This window comes from Meleagris gallopavo, chromosome 25, assembly GCF_000146605.3.
Source record: "Meleagris gallopavo isolate NT-WF06-2002-E0010 breed Aviagen turkey brand Nicholas breeding stock chromosome 25, Turkey_5.1, whole genome shotgun sequence".
NCBI lineage: Eukaryota > Metazoa > Chordata > Aves > Galliformes > Phasianidae > Meleagris > Meleagris gallopavo.
The window spans coordinates 691,455-710,037 of record NC_015035.2 but is presented as its reverse complement, the minus strand read 5'-3'; the positions used below and the strand labels follow the sequence as shown (position 1 = coordinate 710,037).

Below are 18,583 nucleotides of genomic sequence, written 5' to 3'. Positions count from 1 at the left end.
TTTTTTTTTCTGGGGAGGAGGATTCAAAGCTGCTTCCCAAAGAATAAAACCTATTTGCCTCTCAAGTAGCAGAGAGAGACTTTGCTGAGCTGCCACTAGCACAGCATGTAAATTACAGAGAGGAACATCCATGGCAGCACAGCTGTCTCCCTGGGAGGGTGGAAAAGAGCTCTGAATCATCAGCTGGAAGCAATTCTCTTTTTCCAGTGCCTTTGCTAACTTCAGTCCTTAAGCTGAGTGGTAGAGCAAATCCGGCCATAGAGGCTTTGTTGTTAGTGCAGATGGTCCTTCTCCTGCCCCAGATGGTATCTTGAGAGGCAGCACAAGAGAAAACCTTGCTGCTGTTAGCTGCTGGCACCCAATTTCAATCTGAGTTGGGCTACTAGGCTGGCTTTATTTTGTTTATTTTAGAGGGTTACCTGAATATTCAGAAGTAGTCGAGTCCATCAGGAGCAGGAGGATGATCTGTCCCTCTGTATATCAAAGAGATTAGATTTATGCAGAAAACAAACACATAAAGATAGATGAGATTAACACCACCTGCCTCAGGTGGTATGAGGCATGACAGCCATGAAAAGAATCACGCAGCCATGTGATAAACCTGTATAAAAATGATATATCAGAACACAACATTTGCTTTTTCTGGCCTTGGAGAGATAACCACAAAGGCTGAATGTATTTCATGGTGTTTCCTCCCTAATCAGTAGGAAAAAGAGCTGATACATTTCAATAGATCTGGGATAGTAGTGCTCAGAATATCGTTCTTTCACACGCACTCTCAAGCCCTAATCTGCGTTGGAGCCTCACTCCCACAAAACTTTCTGATTCACTCCACTGCCAGTGGGGTGTGAATATTTTCTATGCAGTGCAAACGTTTTCCTGCAATAAGCCCATCCTTTTCTCTGACAGAGGGAAAAAAGAGAGGATCAGCTCAAATTAAATGTCAAACCCTAGAGTATCTCACTCTGAAACCAAAGTGGCGTTAGTCCAAAAACCATCAGGCTGTGAGCTTCGTTGAGAAGGAAATGAAAATGGGGCATGGCTGTGATTCCTTCCCATATGCTCTAATTCCATTAGGCATTTAATTCCGATCAGATGGGAGATCCAGGTGCCATATCATCCTACATAGTGCAGACAAGGCAGAGTTAGATCTAACAAGTGTGCTGAATTGAATGACCACTTGAACCAGGGCAGCTGGGACACTCCCTGATCCCTGTGGCTGCTCCATGGGCATTTTTTTTCAGGACAGCGTTATTATTTAAATAGAAATTGAATTAGAACTTTAGAAATAGAATGGAATAGTTCAGTTGGAAGGAATCTACGAAGATTATCAGGTCTAACTGCTAGGTTACTTTGGGGCTGACCCAAAGCTAATATCCATTATTAAGAGCAAAATCACAAAAAGGCATGATGTGTCAACTACCTCGCTAGGAAGTATGAAGTGTGATTCCTCAGGCATTGTGGGTCCTCATTACAGTGACCCTGTTCCTCATATTGATCAATAATGCTTTATTTATAAAGGCATTACAGCAGCTCACCAACATCTGTGGCTGTCCAAGTTTTGATGTGGCCCTGTTTTGATCTACAGAAAGGTGTTCTTAATGCAGAGATGAACAAGCAAATGTTCAGTGATGTAGAAGAGGGATCTCTGTCAATCAGTCTGCTGCCCTTGGAAACAGCTATGGCTTGAACCAAGCTGTCCTGACAAATGTTATGCATCAGCTCACTTTTTTGCAGGAAAACATATAAAGTACCAGTAATAGAACAGCCATTGATATTTTCCAGAGGCTGTGTCACCATAGATTTTTAGGACATTCCTGGTAACTGAGTTAGCACACCAGCCCAGATCTTAGTCCCACTGCACAGTACAGTGTGCACCCGTGGGGCCCTGGCTGCATCCCACCAGTGCTGTCCTCCCTGCACACCTGGCAGGGCCCCATTTGCTGATCTCTGAGAACCCACAGTTAGTGGTGCCAGTGTGTCATGGAATCATAGAATTGCTCAGGTTGGAAAACAACCTCAAGATCATCAAGTCCAACCTCAACCTAACCATCCTACCCTAACTAACAATCCACTGCTAAATCACGTCCCTGGAAACTGCCATTTTTAAGCCTCTTTGGTTGAGATATCCGTGGGTCCAAGTCCAAAGGTTAAAATAGAAGCTTTAATCATCCTCTTTAAATATAGAAAAACCGAAGCATAAGAGGACGTAGTACAGTCATAAACGTCAGCAAGAGAGACTCGTGTTGTGAAAGACATGATAGCGTAGGATTATCATGCGATAAAAGAAGACATGCATGCCATTGATGTGGCCCAGAGTCCACTTGGTGGCATCTGCAGGATCCACTGCTTTAGAGAAATGGGGTTCTCACCTCCACCTGACTTAAAATCTCTCCCTATTCTTAGAACTCATGAGCAGATGTCTGAGAGGGGAGGTGGGATTTTCACCTCTTTGTGAAACACGACTGCAAATAGAAATGTGCACTTGGTAGACATGGGGCTGTCCTTGTTTTATCCTGAGAGGAGTCAGTTGGTGGGAGATCTACAGTGCTTTAATGCGGGAGAATTTTTGCAGCATCCAATTCTGAATCAAATGTTCCTCGGAACTCATTTATCTTTCCTCTATAGTTTTGCAGCCTGCTTCCTACTGTTAAATGGAAAGATGAAGATGACTGCATCGTTTATATTAAAAATACATTGACCTTAAGCTTCCAATTATACAAAAACCAATTTACAGAAGTGTTGTATTTTAATTGCTCTTCACCATGCCAGGAAAAAAAAGAGATCAATTTTAAACATTGGTTCTAGCCACAGTTTTTAACAGTGGGAGAAGTGCATGCCAACCTTTTGTGAAGTGTGCTAAGTTTCATGAAGAGAGCTGTAGATAACAATCAATGACACTGTATGACACACCTGTGTGGAGAGGCTTTTGGCACAAAAAGAGCCAGGAATGCAATCTTTTTGGCAAGGATTACCAAGGGGGAAAAAACACGCAGAAAGCAACATCCATCACAGCTTTGTATTCCTAGCAATGAAACCACTTAGGACTTCAAAACACTTGAATGGCCAATTTATTATGATTCTTCTTGCTATTTGTTTGTGAATTACAGAATTACAGAATAATGTAGGTTGTGAGAGATTTCTAGATGCCATCTGGTCCAACCAGCTTGCCTAAAGTAGGTTGCAACCTTTGAAGTTGGATTAATTTGGAAATTAAATCAAGTTATTGAGAACTTGCATGCCAAATATCTTCAAGAACGGAGTCTCCACAACTGGAAGAGAAGCCCAGCAACTCCCAGCATGAAAACATTTATTTCTGATATTGGTATTTAGAAACCTGGAGATGATCATCACCAAAGGACTGGACCTTCACAAGGCACTTGCAGTTGTTACTGATATCATTTCTTTTCATGTTTTGGAGTGGGTTTTTTTCAGCACAAACCAGATGGCATACATCCAGATTATTAGTGTCAGCTTTTTTGGGGCAGTGCATGTTAGCTGGCACTTCTTGCTGTGTTCTCTGGAGATGCTTGATATAGACCTGAGTCCATGTGCTATGACTCACTCACTAAAAGAGGCTGGGAGAGCTGTTACTTCTACTTTGTAAGCTCCTTCACTTTAATTTATTGTATGTGCCTGTGAGTTCATTTATATACAACATAAGTTATCTTTGACATGATTCCTGAAGCCTTATCTGTAAAGATGGAGACCAAGAAGTCATTGAGGAGCTCAGCCTTCTCCCTGACCTTTGTTACCAGGTACACTGCCCCATTCAGTAGCAGGCCCAGATTTTCCCCAGTCTTCCTCATGTTGTTGATGTACTTGTAGAAGCCCTTCTAGTTGCTCTTCACATCCCTCATTAGATTCAGTTCCATGTGGGGTTTGGCTTTTTTTAATTCCATCCCTATCTGTTAGGCCATATCTCTATACTCCTCTTGGGTTGCCTAACCCTGCTTCCACTCTTGTGTGCTTCTTTTAATGTCTGAGCCCAGGTTTTCTACTGCCTTTTCTAGATTTCTTCTTTTTGGGATTGACCTTTCTTGAGCTTGGAGGAGATTATCCTCAAATATCAACCCTGAATCTCAACCATATGCCATATGTCTTGGAATTCCCTTTTCTACAGGGACATATTCTATGGGATTCTTCTAAGCAGATTCCTGAAGAGGCCAAATTGTTTAGCTGAAAACCAGAGCTGTGGCCTTTCTTTTTTGTTCTGCTTCTTCCACACTGGATCCTATTCCTTCCTCACTGAATCCTAAACTCCATCATCCCATGGTCATTGCAGCCAAGGCTGCTTTTACCTCCACACCCCTGACCATTTCTTCCATGTTTGATCTCATCCAGCAAAGCACTTATCCTTGTTGCTACTTCTATCCCCTGTACCAGGATGCTGTTAAAATGCACTCTATCCTGCTGGAAGATACAGTGTTCTACACATCCCCTGCGAGGACCACGGCCTGTGAACATGAAGCTTCTTCTAGTAGTCCAAAGAAGGCTTTATCTACTGCATCTTCCCAATCAAATGATACCCATAATGAGAGCAACTGTGTGGACAACCTACTACCCACTAATCCTAACTTATAAACCCTCAACTGTCTGTTGGCCTGACCCCAGGCAGAGCTCCCTGAATACCCATCATTCTCTCATATAAAGGGCAACTCCTTTATATTCTTTCCCATCCTTTTGGAGTCACACTTACTCCAGTCAACCCGCCATGTTTCCATGACCCCAATGAAGTCTGTAAAGACACACAGATTCCTAACTCCTTCTCCTTCCCTATGCTGCGTATATTGATGTAGAAGCATTTCAGAGAGGCACCCAAGCATACTGATTCCCTAGTACAGGCTTGATAGCCTTATTTATAGACCTTCATGATGCCTAGCCATCTTTTATAGAAGTAAAGCATTTGGCTGATATTGATTCTTTCTGGGTTGAAATAAACCAATAGCCCTTTTCCCTCAGAAAACTCTGACGAAAGTAATAATAATACTGGCATGCTGAGTTTCTTTAATTAAAACCTGGTATTTTCAAGCCTTGTCCACACTCACAGCCAGAAAATCAACTCAGCAGTTTAGGAACTTTGTGTACTTTGTGAACTACATCTCTGTGCTCAGGAGTGATGGTGCAAGTGATTCTAACAAAGCAATGTGTGGCAAGGAGAGTAGGAAGATGAGCTCTGTTCTCAGTGAGAAGCAGTTGCTCATCTCCAAAAAATACAGCTGTATTATTTAAAGCCATCTTTTCTGATCTTCTCTATATGAAAGTGTTCTTTCTGAACACCTGGGTTCAATTTTTCAACCACACTGTCCAAAATTTTGCCTGGTGAGATCTAGGTGATGGTTGTTCTTAGTGGGTTACACAGAGTTAGATGCAGACAAGTTTTTGGGGGTTGGATCTTCTGCTGTGGGATGCAGCCTCCATGGGAATGCTAGAATGAGGATAGAATAACAGAATCATAGAATCCTTAAGGTTGGAAAAGACCTCTAAGATCATCTAGTCCAACCACCCACCTCCCACCACCATTGCCCACTATGTCTAGAAGAAGAGAGAATTTGTAGTGCAGATTATATTTTTCATATTAGGTATGCAAGCACACACAGAAAAAGCAGTTAACACATGACACATTTAGGTTTTCTATACATAGAGCAGATGAACTTTGTTATCCACACATAAATATAGATCCAAATGCTGCATCATAGATTTCTTTTCTGCTAGAAATCTGCTCTGCGAGACTTAACAATTGCTGGCACTCGGGAAGATTTCTACAGACAAATCTCTTGGGAACCAATGGACGCCTTTGGTCTGTTCTCTACAGAGTGAATGGGGCTTTATCCCTCTGCAGTGCTTTGGTTTCCCTTATTCAAAGTAAACCTGCTCTAGAGGGGCTCAGTGACTCCACCCTGGGTGGTTATGATGTAGCGTCGAGGTAGAAATGGTAAATTTTGTAGCAGGTAATTATGAGCAGTTGTGTGGTGCACAGGAGCAACACACCTCAATGCGCAGAACTTTGCACTGCTTCAGGAAATGGAAACTTTCCAGCACCAAAACCCTCCTGGAATCTCCAGGTGCAATGATGTGCATCCCATGGGGTCACGCTGCACGTTTCTCCTTTTAGAGGTCGTCCCGTTTTCAAGCTTCAGCACAAAGGTTTGGTTGGGCACAGCAACACTTGGGAAAGTAGATTACCACACCTTTTTCTGAAACATCTGCCCCTGCATTGGGGGAACACGGGCATTCTAGTTCCACCAGCAAGGAAAAATAGAAACATTTATTTTAGAACCAGTGAAGAATTGTTTGATCTGAAACACAGTGTTTGCTTTCTAGGTATGAGGGATGGGAAGGGACTATCTCCTTCTCTCTGTCCCTCTTTTCTCCTTGGTGGGCACGAGTGAGCTGGGTTTGGGGCAGGTCTTTCATGGCCTTCAGGAGCCCATGGCCATTGTGCTTACTCTACTCTCCATATACTTCCAAGATCCCACGCCTCCTTTATGCTTCCTTCTTGTCAAGACCAGGTTGGATGGGGCCTTGGGCAACTTGGTCTGGCACCAGATCTGGAGGTTGGTGGCCCTTCCTGTGGAACTTGATGATCCTTGGGTCCCTTCCAACCCAAGTTGTTCTACGATTCTATGATTCCTCATTTTGGTATCTAAAAGCAGCCGCCTGCCTTCTGGATAACGGGACGAGGAAGTTGTAGGCAAGCTGTTGCACCTTGTTGTTATCTTCCTGTTGTTGGAGTGCAGGTGATCTCCTGAGCTGCTGTGCTGTTTCAATACAAAAGACACGTAATTTACCAAATGGATCCCTTTGTTATCAGTACAACACTTCATCCTTGCCCTGGAGTTTCTTCTGGTGCTTTCATATGCAGGCATCTCCATTCCTACAGACCAAGCTGGATATTTCTATCACAAATCACTAAATCAGCATGTATTTCACAGCTGTCCAGACCAATCTTTTTCACTGTCTTGCTTTGACTCATCATGAAAGGGCAAAAGCTTCATGCCTGGGTTGGAAAGGATGTTGCCAGGGGGTCCTTAGAGAATTTTTGCTATTTGATTCAAAGCAGCCTTTACCCTTTACTGTCAGAGTATCTCACATTTCTAATAGATGATGACAGCTGATTTCCAAGCACTTGGTCCTGGAGCAATTATTTGTACATTCCAGCAAGTTTTGCCTCCCTCTAAGTAAAAAGCAATGCTGTAATCTGTCTGATGTGTTCCCATCATTTCTGCCAACAGTTTCTTCTTTTAAAGTTTCAGCATGGAGCCTGTGTTTTACACCTCAAAAATTAGAAACCAGTTACGAGACAAGGCAGACCCACTGACTCTTCTTACCCCCACTGGCCATGTAGGAAACACTGAGCAGGTATGCAGAGAGCACTTTGAGATCAGAGTTCTTCCAGTGAGATAAAAGCACCAGGAATGTTTGAGCACTGCCCAGTCGTGCTCAGCTTTGCAATCCTGAGCACTTCTGTTGGTCTCAGGAGTTGTTCCAAGGGCTGTGGTGTTGTTGTCAGTGCTTTCCTCAACAAAGAACACAACAAAACCATCACTGGTGCTGGAAAAGTAGTAAAGGCATCTCCAGGCACCTCTGTATATCTCTGCCATTTAAAATAGTTACAGTATATATTACCGGGAGCATAGCTTTGCAAAACTGATATCTTACGTAGCCCCTCACTGTCTCCATCTGCAAATAGCTCTAGTTTTTCCTGGAAGAGGAAGACCTCCATGCATGCAAACCTTCTTATAGCATCCTCACTGAGTCAAAGTATTGCACCCGACTCTCAGAAAACAAAATCCTTGCTTGATGGTGCCCCTGGGGGCTGTTATGCTGTGTATACTGGGACTGGGACCATATTCACAGGAGTTCTCCAATGGTTTAATTCAGTGATACTGCAGATTTTCCAGGAAAGGATTCCTCATCTGGAACATTTTGCTAATAATAAATGCAGTTGAATGTACAATATTCAATTTGGGCTATGGTTTGTAGAGTGAAAAATCAGATTTTGGCTTGGATGTGTGAAAGGTTTCCTCTGTCATTCGAGTGAGTGGCCAAGTAGATGAAGTGACCTCTCCAGTGGTCTCAGTGACTTAAGAGTTACAACTGGTCCCTGTCAGCCTCTTCTGTCCTAAATTATCCTGCAATCCACTAAGCAATCCTTTATGGTTGGTAAAATAAACCTTCAGATGTTTTTTGCTAGGGTTTCAAACGCTATCCAGCACTTGCAGCAGCCAAGTACTCATTAAAGCCAATGAGAGCTTTCGGTGAGTATGAGAAAAATGGGAACACTGAAACCTTGCAGGCAGAAAATGCTAAAGGACACAGAATGCAAAACACGAGTGCTCAACTCAGAATGTGCTGTACTCTTTTCATATAAAGTAGCACTCGGAACCACTCTTACACAGCATTTTCCACGCAACTGGAGCAACAGACACTGTCAGCATTTCTGGACCTCTTATTACTTATCCTTGAGGCAGTCCTGGCCCTTGAATTCAAAGCAGCTTATGATGCTTCAGACAGAACAGCCACCACCCAAGATGCTGCCTCCATCTGCACTGACACAAAGGAGATCCCCACCTGTCACTGGGAGTTTGAGAGGTGAATCACATCACAAATCACAAATCCCAGCACTCCTAGGCCTTGGTACATCCTTCAGTCAAATGCTTCCATAAAGGCTGCATTGCTAATTATTTCATCCTGAAATCCTACCCGAGTAATAATAGATATTGTCAGGAAAAGGAGAAACCAATTGAACCAATTACTGGCAGATGATGGGGAGAGACTCTGCTGCCCCACATGTGAGAGAGTGGAGAGCATGTCTCAGTGAGGATCACAGACCAGGACCTGAATCCCTTCAGAACTCCACTGATCAGCTCTGGAGCTGCTGTCACTTCTCAGAAGAGGACACAGTAAGGAAATGCTCTTGTAGTGTGACTCCTCATATTACTGTCCCTGATGAACCACCAAGAAATCAGTGCAGGTACACCACCACCCCTGATGAAATGTGAGGTTCAACTATGCTAACTTGCTGTGGCTTTCCTTTTATCAAACAGCTACATTTGACCTAAGGGCATGCATGACCATCTTCCTCATCTGGTTGCTCAGCCCTGCTGCATTTCAGCTGCAGAACACGCTGAGTTCCATTACATGGAATCACTGCAGTGCAGAGCAGTGCATATCTACAGCATGAGGCACCTGGAGATGGTGCAGTACAGGGCTGGGTGACAAAAGAAGCATCTTTCCAACTTTGATCTGGCTTCCTCCGCACTGGGGTGAGGAGCTGACAATGAGGCTGTGTGCCATTGTGGCTGATACCATTTCATGGCCAACATGGGGAGTCTGCTGAAATGCAGCAAAGACATGTGGCACAAAGTGCACCCTTTAATTTATATTCCTACTTTGAGGCAAAGGCAGAAATACCTCATTCAGGTCTTTAGCAGGAGCAGAAGGCCTCCGAGACCCATTCAGTCTCCATTCAATTGACTTGCACTGTTCTGCAGTCTGCAGTCCCAACTTGTGTCTTACACCATTTTTATTACTTTCATCTTGGCTTGAAAGTGTTGTTTTCAATAGCTTTGAAGCTTTCCCAAACACGCAAAAGTAAATTTAGCAGTTTTCCTGCTGCTCCTTGGGTCTCTTCTCCATCAACATCACATCACGGGTACCACGCTGTGGGCTCCTGACAAAGGGTGGTCTCACAAACAAGGTGAGAGGACTCACTGGTGACGCAGAACCGCTGACAGTGATCCCAGTGAGACATGCTGAGAAATACTGCCAGAGCACATCGCAACACGGAGTGACAGCTGATGGAAACACCAGTTGAATTTAATTGGCAACGGATGCAGAAGTGACAGTTCTGAAGATCTGCAATGGAGTGAAACTATTCACATGTAGCAGGAGGGGGTGGGGGGCAGTTTGCTGCAAAAATAGTGTCTTTGAGCTGTAGCTCAAATTCCGATGTTGGAGTTGCTAGCAGGAGATAACTGTTACATGCATGTGCACACACCTTTGCTGGTGGAGTTCTGGTACTGCTGTTTCAAATGGATAAAAGGTCTTTGAAAGGAAGGGTGAGGGATGATCTGTTAAGGAGTAGGTTTGCAGTGAGAGAAGACATTAGACCATCACAGAATCGTTCAGGTTGGAAAAGACCTCTAAGATCATCTAGTCCAATTGTTCTCCTCTCACCAACACTGCCCACTAAGCCATGGCCCTAAGGAGTCACCAGGGTGGAAGAAAAATTAATAGAAGACCACAAAGAAGACAAAAATGAGCCAGTTAGTTCTTTCCTTGCAATTCACAGACTAGAGGGTTTTCAGTAATGTTGTTTAGAAATGAGCTTAAAATCAGAAACAGAGTGGTTTGCCAATTTAATTATAGAACTTATCATTAAGAAAGAACTGATCATTATTATAATAAACTATGGCTGAAATTTGGTCCACATTCTTGAAGCACTGACTGCCAGAAGTGTGGAAAGGATGTAAGGATGAGATTACTCTCTATGTGCTCTGTTTCTTGGACTTCTTCCCTACCTATAGGATGCTCATCTCTTCCAAAGATGGTTTATTAGCTAGCAGACCTCAATGCCCCTTTTATCTTCTTGCATTCAGCTTCTTGCTGCTGGGCACTGAAATACCTCCTCTCTTCTTCCCAGGTGGGAACGAAGGCTGTATGGCACCTGGATAACTGCTGCCCAACTTGTGTACTTCCATGCATCACAGTCAGGTGGGAGGCAGCAAATTTCCTGAGCCAACACAGATGGCATTCTTCAGCTTCCAAGTCACCTTTCCTTCCTTGGGATAGATGCAAACACTAACTCTTGCAGGAACCCTGCAAAGAACCACTTATGGTGTATTCAGGAAAGCAATTCAGACAGCCAAAAAAAGAGTGATGGAGCAGCTCCTTTGCTGGTAAAGTAGCAAGAAGATTCCAGTGAAGAGCCACATGCTCACAGAATACAGCACAGATCTGCTGACCATTGCAACCAAGGCAGACAAGTAACTCCCTGCAGACAACCAAAGGACAGTCCCAGCAGGAAATGCCAAAAATGAGCAGAACCCAACTGGGTCTCAGCCCAGGAGGTTAACGTGCACCTGCCCACTGTGTCTTCCAAGAGCCTGCAAGGTAGGCTTTCTGAGAAATGCATAATTGTTTGCTGTGCCCTGCTGTGTTGTATGAGTGGAAGAGTGAGGTACTGGCTGAAATGCTGGAAGGGTGTTTGCTGCAGGGCAGCCTTGGCACGTCACTCCAAGCTGTCCTGAAGGCAAACTACAGAGCTATCATCCAGTCACAATGCACTATCTTCCTCCAGTCTGAATAAAAGTTGTATTGAACTAAATGAACAGGAGCATCACAGAGGTACAGAGGTAGCAGATACTGGAGTTTTTAAAATTTGTCTGACAGCATCTCCAACCCTGGCTTTTATCACCTGTATGGAGGCAAGGCTTTTGGCTGAAACAATGGGCACTTTTTTTCTCCTTAAAATTTGTCTTGCTGGCATTCTGTGGGCAAACAGAATTCAATAAAGTTATATCTGATCCTTCCACTTGCAGGAATGGACCTAGTCTCTTCCTCCAACAGGAAATGAAAGAGAACATTTTTGAGGCAGAAAGATGAAGGCCAGACCATGAACAAGATCAAAGACAAGATGTAACCACGAGCAGAGACGGCGGCAGCGCCAGCGGGTAGAAAAATGTCATCCAGCAATTAGCAAACAGCAAGCACTCCTTTGTGCCTCGTGTTTTGAAAGAGCAGCCACAATCCTAGGAGCATCATGTCCCTGAACCAGAAAAGGAGAGAGCAGCAGCTGGACCACAGCTCTTCTTTACGATACGTTAGGTTGGCTGAGCCAGCTAACCTGGAACAAAGGATGACTCAAACTTTGTAGCTCATAGATTCACCTTGGAAATCAAACTTGCCCTACCATGAGATCAGTGAATGCCCCCAACAGCCTCATCATAGGACCAGCAGGAATAAATAGCACTGCTGGATCAAGGGTTTGATGAATAATAGGATGATGTGACTTTGGTCAGCTGTGAGCTCTGAGTAGCTGGTCACAGAGATCTCTTAACACTGTTGCTTCTGATTGGAGACATGATAGATAGATTTCATAAGTGCCTTCAAAAGACGCCATGACTGCTGGTGGTGGTGTTAGGATGCTTGGGAAATTTCTTTTGGGTCCTGTTTCTTTTGTGTCTTATTTCTTCTGCGCCATTCTAGATATCAGCCACAGTTTAGTGAATAACTGGGTAAATGGACAAACTGTATATGTTTAAATGGCCAGACATGGCTAATATCTTCAAATTTGAAGTTTGAATTGTGTTAAAAAAAAAAAAAAAGAGAGAAAATTGGCAGACAGTTTTCCAGTAGACCTACTAAAGCTTTGATTTGCTTTCCTACATTCCAGTGTCTTTAAGCATTGTCCCTTTCACAACATCTCTAGGCCGATGCCGATTATTTTGACTGCAGGAAAAAGGATGATGTACCCAACCAGCACCCAGTGTTTATCCATTCTCCTTTCTTCAGCCACCTGTGGGACCCACAGATCAAAAAACAATCTGAAATTTCTCTTTAACTTCTTGGTTGTATGGGGAGCCAGAATCAAGTGAAGTGCTATTGCAAAGATTTTTTTTTTTATGGTGGTACAAAGGAAGAACCCAAAGGCAACCTCCAGAGCACTGATGGCTACTGAAGGTATCCACTAGTTACAGGGAGGAAAGTTCATTTGTTCCCATTCATTACAGTAGGGATTGCTGCTACCTGGGGGGAAAAAAAAGAAAAATAATCACTCACATGTTTAAATCCAAATATTGTTTCCATTTAGCTAAGCACAATGGGCAAAGCTGGGAACTGGACACCCAGTTCTCTCCCAGCCCAAACCATTCCGTGATGCTATGATTACAGAGTATTTCATATTTTGCTGACTGTCAGCCACCCAGATCTCCTGCAGAATACTAATGTTATCCATCAGGGACAGAACTTTGGTGCTCCCAAACAAGGATCTGATTTTTGAAGAAAGGTTACAGAAAAGTTCAGCTTGAATACGCTGATACCAAAGATCCTCAGCAAGAAAGATACCAGATAACCTGCAAATCACTTCTACTACAAGATGAGGACCTGCTTGCTTTTTCTGAGTTGGTGATAAGAACTGCTGTGAAGGTATCTATAATGGGAAAAATATTGACCGAAATGTCTGCTAAAACAACAACAGAAGAAAATACCTGCCAGGCTGGCAACTGCAGACAGGAGCATCCTTGACATGCACATCTGGACACCTGAAAGTGCAGTTGGGTTTTTAAGAACCTGAAGATATGACCAATAAAGGCAAAAAAAACAAAGAACTGCAGCAAAAACTTATTGTCTGAAAGACAGAAGATAGGCTGGAGAAGCAACTTTTTGTCTGAGATAATTGGAAATGCCATCATCTATTGGTTGTCTCAGGGAAAATGTAGAGACAGCCTCTGTTAGCTGCTGTAAGAGATTCCATCCTTCACCTTTTGTCTCCATGAGCTATAATTGGCTTGTTTTCTACCCAAAATGGAGCCTGTCTCTCTGAGATTTCACTGCTCTGCATGAACTTTCCCTTCCTACAGAATTTGCTAAACAATTGGGAATTTTTCCTAGGGTTGCTTGGCTGATTCTGAACTCGATGATTTGGATTAACTCTGATGTGAGATGTTCATTATTTATTTGGTGCCAGCCCTGAGCTCACTATGGGACACCAATCTCTCCGAGATCTGGTTTATCAATTAAAGACCAATGCTTTTGAATTAGTCACAGATATTCCAAAATCAAGCAATTATTTCTGGTGGTGTAATATGTATATATATTATATATATAACTTTGTAGAATATATATATATATATATATACACACACAGATATGTAGAATATATATACATATATTGATTCTACAAAGAGTTCACTTCATCTTTATCATCCTTTTAGATGAACCTCTTTGATGAATTTCTGCCATCCAGCCTTACCAGGGAGAATATAAATAAACTAAGCTCTAATTTGAATAGTGACTTAACTACCCATTTTTAATTCATTTGAAACCCCAAGAACTGCCAGTGTGTTCCTGATTTTTTTCTCCTGACAGCAAAGACATCTTAAGGAACACTGATCTCCTGCAGATTTCTAGGACCTCTTATTTCTTTTACCTTGGGAGTTCCAGTGAACCCAGTAAGCATTTAGAGCTGCATTGATAAAATCATTTCATATGAACAACAAAACAGAAAAAGAAAATTGGAGCCCTCACATGGACTGAAACACTCTCACTGCCTGTAAGGCTCATTCATTAATTACTAGAAGGAGTGCTGTGAGTACAAAGAGTCCAAAACATTTTACACAGGTGGGCGAGTCTCATGATGTGCTGTGAAGAGGGCTGATCTCTTGTTCTCTCTTGCTGAGAAAACAGAGAGGCATTTGGAGCCAAATCCAGAGCAAACTGCAGCACTGGTGCCAGGAGACATCTGGCTTGCTAAGCACCACCACGGAGTTTTGCTGAGCACCACCACGGAGTTATCAGGAATAGGTTTGTATGGCTACAGAGCTGCCACATGTGGTGGCATTTGGTCAAGGTAACCAGGAGACCCTTCCGTGGAAAACTAGCTATGAAAGTTCTCTACATATGTCAGAAGACTTAAGATGTCAACCAAACTTTGGTGCAGAGCTCAGGCTTGGGCCTTATATCCCCTCTTAGATTGCTGCTTCTCCTCAATGACCTTTGTGTTGAGCTTTGCCACCTCAATAACATCCCAGAGGAGTAAGCCCCAGTACAGCTACACCAGTCATTATCCAGTATCATCATTGCATTTTTGTTCCCATTTTGCTTTTCTGTCTTCACAAATAGTTTTTATCTCTGTCTTAGCTCTGTTGTCCCCACATCTGACTGCACCGCTTCTGGAATTTTAGTAAATTTTTATGACACAGCTTAGAATACCCACATTTGGAAGGGTTTTGCAAGGTTTTGCAAGGTTCAACTTCTGGCTCTACAGAGAGCCATGTGAAAATTAAACCATATGTCCAAGACCATTTTCCAGCTTGGTGCTGTGGCTACTGCCATGGGCAGCCTGTTCCATGCCCACCACCCTCTGATGCAGAACTTTTCCCCAGCCCCCACAGTTGCAGTGAGTGGGGCTGCATTTACTGGTGGCCAGGCACTGGCAGTGCTCCCTGTTCAAGACTTCACCAATGACCTGGATGTGGGAATGGAGTGCATCCTTACCAAGTTTTGTTGATGATACTCAACCAGGAGATGCTGTTGTGTCTCCAGAGGTATGAGAGGACTTGTGGAGGGATCTAAATAGGCTGGAGCTGCCACAGCCTCACGTTGAGTACTGTACGCAGTTCTGGTCTCCACAATATAAAAAGGATGCTGTAATGCGATGGAAAGTGCAGCAATAATGGCAGAGGAGCAAAGTCTTAAGCTGCAGCAAGTGAAGATATGCTCAAATGCAACAGCTGTAGGCACAGAAACAAAAGGAAAAGGTTGCTTACCTTCAGAAGGCATCAGGTACACAGGGATCTCCAGCAAGATACCCTTACCTCCACTGCCAACCCTTATATGACCTCTGGGAAGAGGTGGATCCTGGCTCAGCTCCATTGCATGCACCTGAGCTCCCTGGGTTGGCCCCGCCTTCCCACCAGGTGCTCAATTACTGCTGCAAGCTGTGACTTAGCATCTCTGCTACAAAGGTCTTTGACAGCATCCAGAGGAGCGTAGCAAAGCTGGTAACAGGACTGAAGACGTGCCTATGTAGAGAGGCTGAGAACACTTGGGTTGTCCAATCTGGAAGAGGAGGCCAAGAGGCCTCATTGCTCTCTGCAGCTTCCTGAGGAGAGGAGGTGCACAGGAAGCTGTTGGCATCTTCTCCATACAACTGATGGCAGGACACATGAGAAGAGCACAAAGCTGCACCAGGGGATGTTCAGAAGGGATATTAGGAGAAATTTCTTCACCAGGAGGCTCATGAAACACTGGGACAGGCTTCTCAATGAGGTAGCTGATGTCCCATGCCTGCTGGGGTTCAAGAGGCATTTAGGGAATGTCCTCAATGGTGCGCTTCAACTTTTGGTGAAGCTGTTAGGCAGCTGGGATTGACTATCTTTGATGGTCCTCTCCAACTGAACTATCTCATCCTATCCTTCTCCTTTTTGAGGCCTGGCCAGGGACCATCTGGGATGTGCAGAGGTGAGGAGAGGCTATAGGAAATATCTCTGAAGGTGGGACCAGACTGGAGATTAACCCAGAGAAGCTGCATGTGGAGGAGCTGCCCAACCTTTGGTCCTTCCCTGCAGATAATTCACATCTCTCAATTTCAGAGGATTTATAGGTGAGAATTAAAACCACCAGCAACTCAGTGTGGGCCCCTGTAAACCGCATGTATGTTATCATTAAAAAAGTGTGGGCTTTACTGGCATCTGGTTGGTCTGGAAACCTGTTATAATGATAAAACTGCATCTTGCCATAGAAATTACTGTTCTAGCATCTTTAAATACTTCACAATTGCTAATGAAATGCAGAAGGAAGAGCTGAATTTCTGCTCTACCCTGTTTTTAAAGATGGCCTGAAACAATTAAAAAAAAAATCAATACATTTTCTGCTTGTTCTCTCATTAGATATTCTGGCTCTTTCTACAGCACTTTCCCTGGAAGATGCTAAGGTCAGTTGGAGAGCTGTGGGACTGTAATAATAGAGATTACATGCAAATGAATGACAAAAATACCATCTCTAGATATTTATTGTTTGCGAATTTTAAGTGTAATGAATCGGATCTCATGTTCAACTAAGGAAAATTTTCTTAAGCTCAGTGCTATTTCTGCTGCCACAACTGCTTTGTCTGCTGGTGCTGAAAAATCTATACCTAATTTTGTACATCCTGTGATTTCCCTCAGTGATCAGAGAGATGAAGGGAAACAAGATATTTTGCAATGATGGCCAAAGGGGGATGTTTTAAGCTCTCCTTCCTCTGGTGATGTGGTTCCTGCCCAGAGACCTTGCTTTGTCCATTCATATGTGATAGAAGGGAAACTGCTGTACCTCAGTCTAAGAAAACCACCAGGAAATTTCCTTGCCGTTGGGGACATCTGAAAGTGGAGACATTGAGCACAGTGTCATGCTGTCACATCCAGTCCCCCACCCCTCCTTGGGTGCCTGCATTGGAAGTCGCTTCAGAAAGAACCAAAAGACCTAAGAACACATTTTGACATTCAGGCTGTGTCCTGCCCTTGGTTTTATTGCTTAGGAAGGTGATTGAAAGTGTCTGTGCACCACCATATCAAACTCAGTATTTTGATAGGCCTTGAGGTGCCCTGCAGTGACAGAGCTGATGCAGCAGCATCACCAGTGGAGCTCCCTGACCACACCAGCATTGCTGGGTGGGTTATCCCAGCACAACCCCAGCACGACACAAGCATCTCGTGGCTGTGCAGGGTGATATGCTTTGCTGTGACAGTTGTGACTGTGCTGAGTCTGTCTGGGATGGAGCTGCCTTTCCTCACAGCAGCCCATGTCCTGCTGTGCCTTGCACTCATGGCTTCAAACGGTTTTGATATCACAGCAATCAGCACCATTTCTTCCACTCTTCACTCAGCAGCTGGGGCAGGTTAACCCACTGCAGGGCTCCACTGCACCCACCCACTGTGACTGCATCTGACTCTGTGCTGAAGCAGATCTTTTAGTCTCCAAACAGCCATTAAGGAGGACTTGCATTTGGTTCAGTTCTAAGCATCTGTCACTGGGCCCTTCTGCAGGCTGCTCAGGTCTTCCCTTTTCTTGTACTGCTTTCTTTGAAAAGTCAGCACTGCCACAACATCTGGCACAGCCATGACTGCAACAGCAGAGCTGTGTTGCTTCTGCTAATAGCCTGACCCCAGTGCTCAGGAGCCTGACCAGGGTAGCTGCAGCCACCTCTTGCACGGCAAGAGCCCAGGGCATCACCTGAAAAATAACAGGGCCCCCAAGCAGCAGCGTCATTAAATTCCTGCCACCTCCCAGGTGCTAGAAGCACAAAAAACATGCCAAAGTATTTTCTCTAACAGGCAGCAATGTCAGTGTGTGGCAGGAGCCAAGTGCTCTGAGCTTGCAGAGCCCTTAGCTAGATTTAGCAAAAGAAACCAGTTTCTGCTTTCTGCAGGGAGGATGCTGACAGCCTCATTGCTGGGCAATAACATGCATTCACATCTCAGCAGATGGTGTTGACCCACCCCATATATAGGACCAGTGGTTTAGGAATCTTTTCCAGTTTGCAGTGCAGTATCTTTTGATAGAAGAGTTTTGTATCATTTTTCCTAGGGTCAAAACTACTGCTATGGAGGAGGATATCAGAGAATGGTAAAAGGGCAGCTGGGAGCAGGGTGCCTCTCCCAGTGGTCTTTAAAGCAATTGGATCCGATAGCTACATGAGTACCTCCTGCCAAAGCCAACTGCCTCCTCCTCATCAGCTGAAGGATTCCATTAGATTGGCACAAGTTAGGTTATGGCAGCACTCAGACAGTAAGGGAATGATGAAAGACTAATAAGGGCAGTCAAGGCTCCAAAGGAACAGGGAGCTGTGACATTTGCCACAGAGAGGAATGTGCCATAG

General features: G+C 44.0%; 1 long non-coding RNA gene across 1 annotated transcript; it reads right to left on the bottom strand.

The window, feature by feature from the left end:
- Nucleotides 1–5,551: 5,551 nt before the first annotated feature.
- LOC109370950 lies at nt 5,552–15,521 on the bottom strand. The gene is made up of 3 exons (XR_002121520.1): nt 15,495–15,521; nt 13,215–13,268; nt 5,552–12,753 (listed from the first exon to the last, which is right to left on the bottom strand). It is a non-coding gene; the product is annotated as an uncharacterized LOC109370950 (long non-coding RNA).
- Nucleotides 15,522–18,583: the final 3,062 nt, after the last annotated feature.